The sequence below is a fragment of the Palaemon carinicauda genome, chromosome 23 (genome assembly GCF_036898095.1).
Source record: "Palaemon carinicauda isolate YSFRI2023 chromosome 23, ASM3689809v2, whole genome shotgun sequence".
NCBI lineage: Eukaryota > Metazoa > Arthropoda > Malacostraca > Decapoda > Palaemonidae > Palaemon > Palaemon carinicauda.
Window position 1 is genome coordinate 98,424,537 of NC_090747.1, and position 12,718 is coordinate 98,437,254.

Sequence of the window (12,718 nt, forward strand, 5' to 3'; positions counted from 1 at the left end):
TTATTCCTCCCATTTTATAGGACCATGTGGTTCGACTAAAGGTGCATCAAGTTTCTCTTCTTGGTGGATGCATTTCAAAATGCATACTACAAACAAGGTCGTCGTTGATGTTATATTTGAATTCTTAGGTGTCATCGAATTCGTCTAAGTCTTCGTCTTTATCATCAGAGTCGTCTTCATACGTAATTTTTGCTTGTAGAATTTATATCTTTTTCAGGAAATCTTATAATTTTTTGTTTTTACTTTTTTTTTCAGAACTTAATCCGGAAACGTTGAATCTTCCTAATTGGGTTTTAGCTACCACTACTTGTTTTTTTAATTTATTAAACTTTATATAAGAAATATGTGTTACTTCTCATTTCAGAGTACGATCTACTGTACATGGTGATCCCAGCATCATCGCATGTTGGAAAGGATATTTTATGAAGGTTTTCGCCATCGCTCAACTTATTCCATTCGGAACATCGGGAAACGCCTGTAAGCTACTCCCCGTTCCCACTCTGTTTACCCTGGGATTTAGGTCGGGAATCCTCGCCAGGAAGGACAAGACTCCTGAGGAACTTGAGAAACGAACGTTATGGAACCCTCTAAGGGTGTGACCTAAGGTCATCCTTCAAGTGATTAACCAGTTGCAGACCTACCGTGAGGTATTAGGAGTACCTGCGATAAACTCTCCCAGAAGACATTGCAGAATCTTGCAATTAGTGTTCCAAAGCTCTTGAAAGGCTTTAAGAAAAGGGCTATCTATAAAATAAAGAATAGGGTGTTTTAACCCAAACATTGTGTTGAAGGCTGATTTATATATTAGCCTGTTCTATAATGCTGGTATTTTTTAGTATGATTCGTTGGAGAACTTTATTTGGAAGAAAATGTTCTTCATTATTGTGTTACTGTATAGTTAATTTATTTTTTTTGTCATTCAGAGTATGATCTACAAAATGATAGAAGTGATATTTTATAAATGACAATTTGTTCCGATATGATATACTTCAATGCACTGCATTCATAGGGGGTCCTGGAATCCCCCAGTCATGACTAGAAAAATCCAAAATATCATGTGAACTGTTAGATGTCTGATTTAAGCACACAATTGCCACTATAATGTGACTTGCCAGAAGATGTGTGGTTTTAGCACAAGAACTCCATTATCTGTTCATGCCAGAAGATGTGTCTCCTACTCTAGTGGAGGGTTAGAGTAGGAACAAAAGGAGAAAAATATCTGCGGGTGGGATATTTCAATATGACCTAGTGGGAAGGAAGAGGTTTGCCTTCGTGGAATGCTAGTGTTTTACAAACACCAGCTTCATTCCTCAACCACATTTATTCCTCCCATTTTGTGGGACCATGTGGTTCGACTAAAGGTGCATCAAGTTTCTCTTTTAGGTGGATGCATTTCAAAATGCATGCTACAAACAAGGTCGTCGTTGAAGTTATCGGAGTTGATGTTATCTTCATATTGAAGTCTTAGTCAAAGTCATCGTCATTGAGTTCGTCTTAAGTCATCGTCATTAAGTTCGTCTAAGTCATCGTCATTGAGTTCGTCTAAGTGTTCATCATTGAGTTCGTCTAAGTCTTCGTCGTTATCATCAGAGTCGTCTTTATATGTAATTTTTGCATGTAGAATTTATATCTTTTTCAGGAAACCTAATAATTTTTTTTTACATTTTTTTTTTCAGAACTTAATCCAGAAAAGTTTAATCTTAATAATTGTGTTCTAGCTACCACCATTTTGTTTTTTTAATTTATTTGTTATTTTAAAGAAATGTTTATTTTTTCTCATTTCAGAGTACGATCTATGGTACATGGTGATCCCTACATCATTGCTTGTTAACCTAAACTGACTGGAACAAATTTCTTTTCTCTTTCTCTGTTTCAGGTGAGCCTGCCTGTGAGGTCCAACCACGCCACTTTGTCCAGGCCGTGACGGGTGCCGTTGCGGCACCTCCATGTCCTCGGAGGAGAATGATCCTTTCACTCTCTGTCCTTTGTACCGAAGTCACTCGTGTTTGAAGTTTAGTGTGTGTCGGGAGTGGATGCCCTTCCCAGTGTGTGAGGTTTGGTATGCGGAAGAAGTAGTTTAAAAGGATTCTTCCCCTTCGGGGTCAGCCTCGAAGTTGAGGAAGTCTAGTATGAGTGGCGCCCTGGTAACGCACGGATAACCTAGGTTGGAGTCTCCTCCCATTGTCTCCCCTAGAGAGGCAGTGAGGGAGCCCTCCACGGGGGAGTCCCTCTCATACGACGCTGTTCGTTTGCTGTGGCCCTCCTTGGGGTTGACGGGTTCCCCATCAAAGGAGAAGCTATAGGAGGTCTTGCGTTTGAGCGTGCGTACGCACTGAAGCGCTGAGTCCTCTTCTGCTCTCTCTCCTAATAGGTTCGCTAATGTACCTATTAGTCCAGACCTTCCTTCACGTCCGAAGGAACGTGTTCCTCTACCCCAGAGGTGCTAGATTTCAGTTACGCTGAAAGATAATCCACATAAATAACTCCAGGTTTTTATTAGGGAAAAATGCAAATTATCTCAGAATTTGTCATTTTCAGTAACTTGTTTGGTTGTTAGCAGTAGATTTTTTTCTAAACGTCACTTTTTTTCTAAACGTCACTTTTTATTTCGGCTCAGTTTAGTGTAGACGTGTGTCACTCTCCAGTTAACCTTAGCTAGCTGGAATTAATTTCTTTTCTCTTTTTCTCTTTCAGGTGTTCCTACCCGTGAGGTCCAACCATGCCACTTTTTCCAGGCCATGAAGGGCGCCGGTACAGTGCTTGCGTGTCCTCGGAGGAGCCAGATCAACACAGTGTCTGTCCTTCGTGCTGAGGTTAATCGTATTAGAAGGAATCTCCTTGCAGTGTGCTGGGAGTGTTCGCTCTCCCAGTGGGTGAGGTTTGGTGGGCAGAAAAAGAAGTTTAAAATGGATTCTCTCCGTTTGGGGTAATACTCGAAGTGGAAGAAGTCGAGTACGAGTGGCACCCTGGTAATGCTGGGACAACCTCGTTTGGGGTCTCCTCCCATTGTCTCCCCTAGAGAGGCAGTGAGGGAGCCATCCACAGGGGAGTACCTCTCAGACGATGCTGTTCGTCTACTGTGGCCCTCCTTGTGGTTGACGTGTTCCCCATCAAAGGAGAAGCTACAGGTGGTCTTGCGTCTTGGTGTGCATGCGCACTCAAGCGATGAGTCCTCTTCTGCTCTCCTAATAGGTTCGCTAATGTACCTATTAGTCCGGACCTTTCTTCACGTCTAAAGGAACATGTTCCTTTACCCCAGAGGTTATCATCTATCTTGACTGGAGCTGCTATAGTTCCCCCCCAGCTACCCCCACCCTACTGCTCAAGTGGTAGGCAGGCTTACCACCTCGCAGTTGAAATCTAATGGCTACCTTCCAGCTATGCTGAAAGATAATCCACATAAATAACTCTAGGTCTGTATTAGTTAGGGAAAAATACAAATTATCAATGAATTTGTCCTTTTCAGTGACTTGTTTTGTTTTTAGCTATAGATTTTTTCTAGCAGGGGTTTTATATGAACATTAGTTGTCCCGACGCAAGATACAAACCTTCCGCTCTTTGACCTAACATTATTTCGGCTGAGCTGAAAACTAGTCAAAGTTAACCAGGGTTTAACTAACCTGCTAGTTGACGGGGGTGTGTTCACCCACTGCTCCACACCCACTGGTGACTATGTCACTTTTTATTTCGGCTCAGTATAATGTAGACGTGTCTCACTCTCCAGTTAACCTAAGCTAGCTGGAATTAATTTCTTTTCTCTTTTTCTCTTTCAGGTGTTCCTACCTGTGAGGTCCAACCATGCCACTTTTTCCAGGCCGTGAAGGGCGCCGGTACAGCACTCTCGTGTCCTCGGAGGAGCCAGATCAACACAGTGTCTGTCCTTCGTGCCGAGGTTAATCGTATTAGAAGGAATCTCCTTGTAGTGTGCTGGGAGTGTTCGCCCTCCCAGTGGGTGAGGTTTGGTGGGCAGAAAAAGAAGTTTAAAATGGATTCTCTCCGTTTGGGGTAATACTCGAAGTGGAAGAAGTCGAGTACGAGTGGCACCCTGGTAATGCTGGGACAACCTCGTTTGGGGTCTCCTCCCATTGTCTCCCCTAGAGAGGCAGTTAGGGAGCCATCCACAGGGGAGTACCTCTCAGACGATGCTGTTCGTCTACTGTGGCCCTCCTTGTGGTTGACGTGTTCCCCATCAAAGGAGAAGCTTCAGGAGGTATTGCGTCTTGGTGTGCATGCGCACTCAAGCGATGAGTCCTCTTCTGCTCTCCTAATAGGTTCGCTAATGTACCTATTAGTCCGGACCTTTCTTCAAGTCTAAAGGAACATGTTCCTTTACCCCAGAGGTTATCATCTATCTTGACTGGAGCTGCTATAGTTTCCCCCAGCTACCCCCACCCTACCGCTCAAGTGGGTAGGCAGGCTTACCACCTCGCAGTTGAAATCTAATGGCTACCTTCCAGCTATGCTGAAAGATAATCCACATAAATAACTCTAGGTCTGTATTAGGAAAAAATACAAATTATCTATGAATTTGTCCTTTTCAGTGACTTGTTTTGTTTTTAGCTATAGATTTTTTTCTAGCAGGAGTTGTCCCGACGCAAGATACAAACCTTCCGCTCTTTAACCTAACATTATTTTGGCGGAGCTGAAAACTAGTCAAAACTAAAGTTAACCAGGGTTTAACCCTTTTACCCCCAAAGGACGTACTGGTACGTTTCACAAAACTCCTTCCTTTACCCCAATGGACGTACCGGTACGTCCTTGCAAAAAAATGCTATAAATTTTTTTTTTCATATTTTTGATAATCTTTTGAGAAAATTCAGGCATTTTCCAAGAGAATGAGACCAACCTGACCTCTGTATGACAAAAATTAAGGCTGTTAGAGCAATTTAAAAAAAAATATACTGCAAAATGTGCTGGGGAAAAAATAACCCCTTGGGGGTGAAGGTTTGGAAATTTCCAAAGAGTTTGGGGGTAAAAGGGTTAACTAACCTGCTAGTTGGGAGGGGGGGTGTTCACCCACTGCTCCCACCCTCACTGGTGACCGACCGTCACTTTTTATTTCGGCTCAGTATAGTGTAGACGTGTCTCACTCTCCAGTTAACCTTAGCTAGCTGGAATTAATTTCTTTTCTCTTTTTCTCTTTCAGGTGTTCCTACCCGTGAGGTCCAACCATGCCACTTTGTCCAGACCGTGAAGGGCGCCGTTGCGGCACCTTCATGTCCGCTGGCTATTACGGTACAGTAGTGATTTCGTATACAAAAAGAACGAGAGAACCTATATGACTACCAAAATGGTGTCAAATAAGCAGGGTTGTCATCATTATCACATTGTTAATCCCCTTCATATTACATAGAATAAGTGAAGAACATTGGAAAATCACCTCGTAAGTAACTTGAGAGACGTTTAAAAAAGGATTGCAGTGTGCTCTAGATCATCAACATGTCCGTAACACGATTTGCTTTCATTAACTTTTCTTTATAGTGCACACCTAAAACTAGAGCAATCCCCTTAACTAAACAAGACCTAGGTTATAGTATTTATACTAATAATGTGTAACCCTTTGAAGAAATGGTTTTTTTATTGTTTGGAGGGGGCTGTCTTCAATTTAATCCAAAGGCGAATTATTGTTAAGACGCGTGCGATCACTTGTCAACTTTTATATAAACAGCGAATGAACAAAGACCTTTCTTTGACTTCACAAAATTCTATAGTTCATATATGAAAGATCTATTTTAAAGCTATTACTAATTTTAAGGTATTTTATTTAATTTAGTATTTGTTACTTCATATATAGTTTATTTATTAACTAATTTCTGTTCCTCACTGGGTTATTTTCCCTGTTGGAGCCCCTTGGTGTATATCGGGCACTGCAACAATGTAGGAAGCAATATCTCGCTGACTAAAGATCTTTTATGAATTGGTATCGGAATATTTATTAAAAGATAGCATACAATCATCATCATCACTATCTCCTACTACGCCTATTGACGCAAAGTGCCTTGGTTAGATTTTGCCAGTCATCTCTATCTTCAGCATTTAAATCGACACATCTCCATTCATCATCTTCTACCTCATGCTTCACAGTCCTCAGTCATGTAGGCCAGGATCTTCCAACTCCTCTCTTGCCTTCTGGAGTTCAATTAGATATTTATAATCAGGTGGAATGGAAATTAGTATATACCTATAGTTTGGGAATTAGAACCATTTTTTTTAGCATTACATTGCTATATTTCAAGGTTACTCACAAAGAATGTGGGTCGGTGTCTACCGACGATGTGAAGGTCCCGCAAGTACTATCTCCGGAACCAGGGCATGTACACATCATCAACTAAGCACAATCACACTTGAGAAAGAGAAAGTTAGTGTAAAATGAGTGTAAAACAACAATTTTCATCAGTGTCTGTGGGAGCCTTGAGAAGGAGAGAGAGGAGACGTCCGCTCTCTACAAACCAAAAAGAGAAAGTGACTAGCTCATCACTCCGTGAGTTATGTACAGGTGGCTGGTATCACCGGTAGCCCCCTACCCAAGTAATGGCTAGGGTTGCCACCTCCCACTGAAAAGTCTAATTGGCTTCCTTCCAGCTTTGCCGAAAGATATATTTGGGAAAGGTACGGGATGGGGTGAGGGTAGTCGTAGTAGCGGGCAGTAGTCTGATGTAGAACGGCACCTCGTGTATCGAGGGATATTGAGGAAGGAGAGGACTGGTGAGGGACCTTTGGTCGTGGTTCTAACAAGACCCAGTTACTGTACCGACACTCAATTAGAGTGAGCGAGCTGGGTTTATTCCTGGCATTCCATGCATCTTTTTTCTCTGGTATATTTAGCAGTATTTATGACTTCGAAATGGTGCTATAAGGAGCGTTTCACTGGGCGACACAGGTTCCTCGTCCAGAAATAGATTTTTCCTTCGTCAAAATCCCTTTCATATATAAATAACTAAAGGTTTGTATTACGAATTTGTCATGTTACTGGATATGTCTAGCCTGTCATGATGCGTACCAAAATTTATACCTCCAACTGTACTATAATTCACATGCTTATGTCATCAAATTCCTCACATAAATTGGTACCACTGTTGACCTTTATAGCTGTAATATCTGCTTATGGTAAGGAAACTTAGAATATAATTCTTAGTCATTGTGGTTCAAGGAATTGAGTTGTCAGGTACTTGAAAGCATTTAATAGGTATATTACAAATTGTAAGGTAGGATTTTGAAGCCTGGTGATAGTGTAATATGTACTATCATATAAAACCATTTGAATTGATTGGTATATTTGTGAATGATGGTTGGTATTATCATAGTAACTACTGGATGAGTAGCACTATGTAACCAGGGGACTGGTATATTTGTGAATGAGGGTTGGTATTGTCATCGTAACTACTGGATGAGTAGCACTATGTAACCAGGGGACTGGTATATTTGTGAATGAGGGTTGGTATTGTCATGGTAACTACTGGATGAGTAGCACTATGTAACCAGGGGACTGGTATATTTGTGAATGAGGGTTGGTATTGTCATGGTAACTACTGGATGAGTAGCACTATGTAACCAGGGGACTGGTATATTTGTGAATGAGGGTTGGTATTGTCATCGTAACTACTGGATGAGTAGCACTATGTAACCAGGGGACTGGTATATTTGTGAATGAGGGTTGGTATTGTCATGGTAACTACTGGATGAGTAGCACTATGTAACCAGGGGACTGGTATATTTGTGAATGAGGGTTGGTATTGTCATCGTAACTACTGGATGAGTAGCACTATGTAACCAGGGGACTGGTATATTTGTGAATGAGGGTTGGTATTGTCATAGTAACTACTGGATGAGTAGCACTATGTAACCCCCAGGGTGTTTTTTTTTTTCCCAGCACATTTTGCAGTATATTTTTTTTAGATTGCTCTAACAGCCTTAATTTTTGTCATAGAGAGGTCAGCTTGGTCTCATTCTCTTGGAAAATGCCTGAATTTTCTCAAAAAAATTATCAAAAATATGAAAAAATAAATTTTTGTAACATTTTTTTGCAAGGACGTACCGGTACGTCCATGGGGGTAAAGGGATGGCTATTGTGAAATGTACCAGTACGGCCTTTTGGGGTAAAAGGGTTAAAGTAATTGACAGAATTACTGAAAACATGCTTAACGTACAGTAGTCGTGCGGGAATATATGCAGCCGCAGTTCATTCGATCCTGTGATGGGAAGGGCAGAGTTTTGAGTCTGGCAATGTTTATGTCAGACTATTGCTTTTCAGGGGGCCAATTGGCAAAATTGTGGCACCCTAGATATACCGGAAAAGGTACAAATGACACAATTACAGCAATTGATTGTGTAAAACGTAATTGTAAGAAAGGAAGTTAAACCGAGCGGTTCTTGGAGGTGTAAACGTAGTCATAATTCAGTCGTGTTCTGAAATTTCTGCCTTCAGTGCACACAAACCCATTTCCTCATAACCTAACCTAGTCTGTCATTTTGTGTTTTCATGTTGGTTATTAATGAATTTACTAAAGGCCAATTGCTGAACATGTTAATTTTCATCAGGTTTGAACAATGCAAAGTGTGGCTAAAGGTACTCAGACTCTCTGTATAGTACAGTAACCTTTACTGCAGTGCATAGGTAACAAACAGTACTGAAGTACTGCAAGATTTGACAGCATTGTTTTGAAGTGACTACTTGAGGCATCATCCATTTGTTACTGCTGCGCACAATACGTAGATGGCTAGATAAGAACGTGAGATAATTCAACAAGCAATTTCATTGTTTAGTGAAGAGTATTTTATGATACTGTACTGGGCATCTTCCAGCAGCCAGTATATACATACATACATACATATACCAAGGCACTTCCCCCAATTTTGGGGGGTAGCCGACATCAACAAATGAAACTACCCAAAACTAGAGTGCGGGGAGCAGTCACTCTCCCCCCCAGCTTCATCTCTTTGTTGCTGTCTCACAGGATGTAGATACAGGAGAGGGGGTTCCCAGCCCCCTCATCCCGTCCCTTTTAGTCGCCTCTTACGACACGCAGGGATAACATTGGCGCTATTCTAATTTTTATATGCCCCCCGGCCACAGTATATAGTGACAAATGATAGAATTGGAGAAATGATTTCCTAAACTGTAGTTTTATTAATAAATTTCAGCATCAACTATCGAGTCCCTTCATTTTACTTGCTTTTGAAAGCTCCTGTGCCCTAATTTAGTCTTTTTTGCCGTCGGACTCTAGGCGCTTCTACTTTATTATTTTTTAGGTGTTTCTACTTTATTATACCAGCTTTCTTTCTCCCACCCTGCTGTCTTGCCTCTTTGTACTTCATATGGGCTAGATTCTATATATCCAATTGCAATCCTGTCGAGGTGTTTTGTTGAAAATCGTCAAGTATTGAATGTGGTTTTTTTTTTCCATTTTGGCCTTTTTGTCTTGTGGTTTTTTTTTCCATTTTGGCCTTTTTGTCTTTCAGTTTAATGAAATTGGAACCACTATAGTTTTTCAATTTTTAATTACTAATTATTCATAATGTGGGAGGGTGGGGTGGGCTGTGCCACCCTAGCAGTACCAGCCGAACTCGATTGAGTCCCTTGTCAGGCTGGGAGGAACATAGAGAGGAGACGTCCCCTTTTTTGTTAAATTTGTTTGATGTCGGCAACCCCCCAAAATTTGGGGAAGTGCCTTAGTGTATGTATGTATGTAATTATTCATTCATTTGTAGATATAGCTAGGATTTTTTTAGTATTTATTCTCATGTATTTAAATGTTGTAGTAAAATAACTTGCTTTGCTTTGCTAGCTTGTTCAATGTGATCTGGTTTTTTGCTTAGCTTAGTAATAAGTGAATTTGATGTTGAATGAACAAAAAAGTCAATGTTTTTAATACTTAATTTATTTCTACAGGTAATTCTTCACGGTCTGCAATGCAGTACGTCTTATTCGAGTTGATCTGACTATCAATCAATCAATCAAGAAAGAAAATGAATTTCAAATTATCAAGATTGTTTAAAAAATTTGCATCAGGAAAAATTCGAGTTGATCTGACTATCAAGATTAGAAGTGAATTTCATAATCTCAAGAGTATCCTTACGTCATTTGCATCGAGAAGAATTTAAGCTTTTTTTTTACCCAAAAAGCATGGGTAGAAATTTTCTCATCACTGAATGTGAAATTTGAAATAAGACATTGGCTTGATAATTTTTTTTTTTCTTAAGCACCGCATTTTGGGTTCAGTTGTCTTTTAATTTCTATGTAAACTCATTGCCTTCAATCAATTTAAAGTTTAGTGTGGTCTTAAGACCAGCAAGTATGAAGTTTTACTGTATTTTTTTAAAACAAAATACAGTATAACTTCATACTCATTACAAAAGATTGTTTCAAATCAATAATGTGTCTAAATGTGGAGTATTTATAATTGGTCTGTTCACAAACCCTTGGGTGTCTTCACCCTTATTACTGAAAAGGGATACTAATTGTCAAAATTTATTCTGTTACCATTTTATTTGTAAGAAAATCCAGTTTTTGTCTAAAAATCTCTTGATTTATATGTGCCATTATTTTATTGAAACTTACTGGAATTCATTTGCTATTTATTCTAAAACCAGGAGCCCTCTCAATGAGAGAATGCCTTGATGAAGTCATTGAGCTTCAGCCGTGCTATTTATTCTAAAACCAGGAGCCCTCTCAATGAGAGAAAGCCTTGATGAAGTCATTGAGCTTCAGCCATGCTATTTATTCTAAAACCAGGAGCCCTCTCAATGAGAGAATGCCTTGATAAAGTCATTGAGCTTCAGCACGGCACACTTGATGGGCAAGAGATCTCTTGAACTTGGGGAAATTGCTCCCCCAGTTCGAATCTAAATTTCTCTTATCTTTTTCTTCGGCGTCAATGACCTTAGATGTCAGGATGCCTGAAAACCTTCAATCAATCATCTTTTTCTTTCAATATTAATTTGACCTTGTCCTGATTTTATAAACTTTTTTTTCGTGTTGCTTTACCAACTCCACGAGAAAGGTTTCCCCTATTATATATATATATGTATTTATTAATTTTTCTTTTTCCTTTAGCTTGGATGTTTCTACATCCATTATAGCCACTGGCACGGATGGTTATATATTTGCTATTGCTGCCCTGCTTTGATGAATTGGAGGTGGTGGTGTGGTTGGGAGGTATTTGCATTCAAAGCTATATGTGAGCGTATTGGATGAACTCAGCCATCCCGAAGATGGTTTGGACCTTTTTGGCGGAACTATTCTCAAGTGTTGGGTCTTCAGAATCCGGGGGGATCCAACGCTTGGCGTAGGACTCTCGGCTTTTGGGCGGAAGCCCGTCATTGCAGATATGGGGAGGATGATTCCATAGTTAATTGGTCCTAGTCCTAACAGGTGGGTTCAGCTTACACATGTCTCTATATCTGTTATGATGCTATCCTTCGGGTGGGGTATGGAGTGGACCATTTGGGAAGTACACTCATTGTGCTGATAGTGGAGAGTGCAAATTTCCTTTCTGACGTGTGTTGGCCTAATATTCTCGAGCAGGTACAACAAACTAACCCTTTTCTCTCTCTCGTCTAATGGATTCTTTAAGTAACGAACCCCCATCCCCTGGATATGCTGACTTTCCCCCGGCACTGTTGACGTCCTATTGCTAATTCAATTAAGGAAAATTCTGTTGACGACCTAGGAACAAAAAAGGACCCCTCTACTAATGTATTAAAACCAATTAAGTCGGATAATAAAGGGAAACTTTGAATCCTTCATGTTACCCAAATTCCAATAAATACTGATTATGATATGCTATATAAAGCATTCAGATGCTATGGAGTGATAAAAGAAATTAGAATGAAACTTAGAAATGAAAAATGGCATTCATGGATAACTTATAATAATCATGAAGCATTCAATGCAATATGTAACATCAATAATATCAAAATTAATAACTTTAAAATATCATGGGTCCCTATGTGATAAGATACCAAACTATTTGGATATATATAGACCTGCTGACTGGTTTGAGAAAGATATCAATTTAACTGCTCCCCCAAAGAAAGCCAAAACCAATAAGCCACTTGTTGCCGAGCCTAAAGGGAGTAATGGGAATTATTTTAAAATTAGCAAACTAATTCGGAAAAAGGTAGGAACCATTGCACCAGGTGATATATCTCGCTTTGGGAAAAATAGCTTCCTAATCCATGCAAAATCATATATGCAATCAGTAGTACTGTCTAACCTTGAGACAAGCAGTGATGAGGATATGTTAGATGTCAAACCCCACCTAAATTTTAGTTAAGGAAGGGGAGTAGTCTTCAATAAAGATCCGTATGAATTTACAGAAGAGGAAATACTAGCCATGTGCCCATTAACAGCGTGGAAAGTGCATAAGATTCCTGGGACGTCGATGATTATTCTTTACTTTCCAGGATGCTGATGTGCCTTTCCACATCGTTATTGAAAATGAAAGAATTAAAGTTTGACCTTTCAAACAAAACCCCTTTCAATGTTTCAAGTGTTTCAAATTGGGACATCCTTCTGAAGTATGTAGAAATGTATAGCATCTGTTCCAGACCTTATCATGGAGACTACACTTGAGACCAGCTGTTTGAACTGCAATTAAAACCATAAATCCCCTGACAGGAGCTGCAAGATTTATAAGTTTGAAGAAGCAGCCCTCGACAAATCCAGTGTAGAACACACAAGTGTGAGGCATGCCAAAAGACTACTGAAAAAACCAAA

General features: G+C 40.0%; 1 long non-coding RNA gene across 1 annotated transcript in view; it reads left to right on the forward strand.

The window, feature by feature from the left end:
- Nucleotides 1-11,129, forward strand: part of LOC137617019 (uncharacterized) — a 39,932-nt gene extending 28,803 nt beyond the window's left edge. The window contains exon 4 of the long non-coding RNA XR_011039547.1: nt 9,890-11,129. This is a non-coding gene — a long non-coding RNA (uncharacterized lncRNA). The remainder of the gene's footprint in view (nt 1-9,889) is intronic.
- Nucleotides 11,130-12,718: the final 1,589 nt, after the last annotated feature.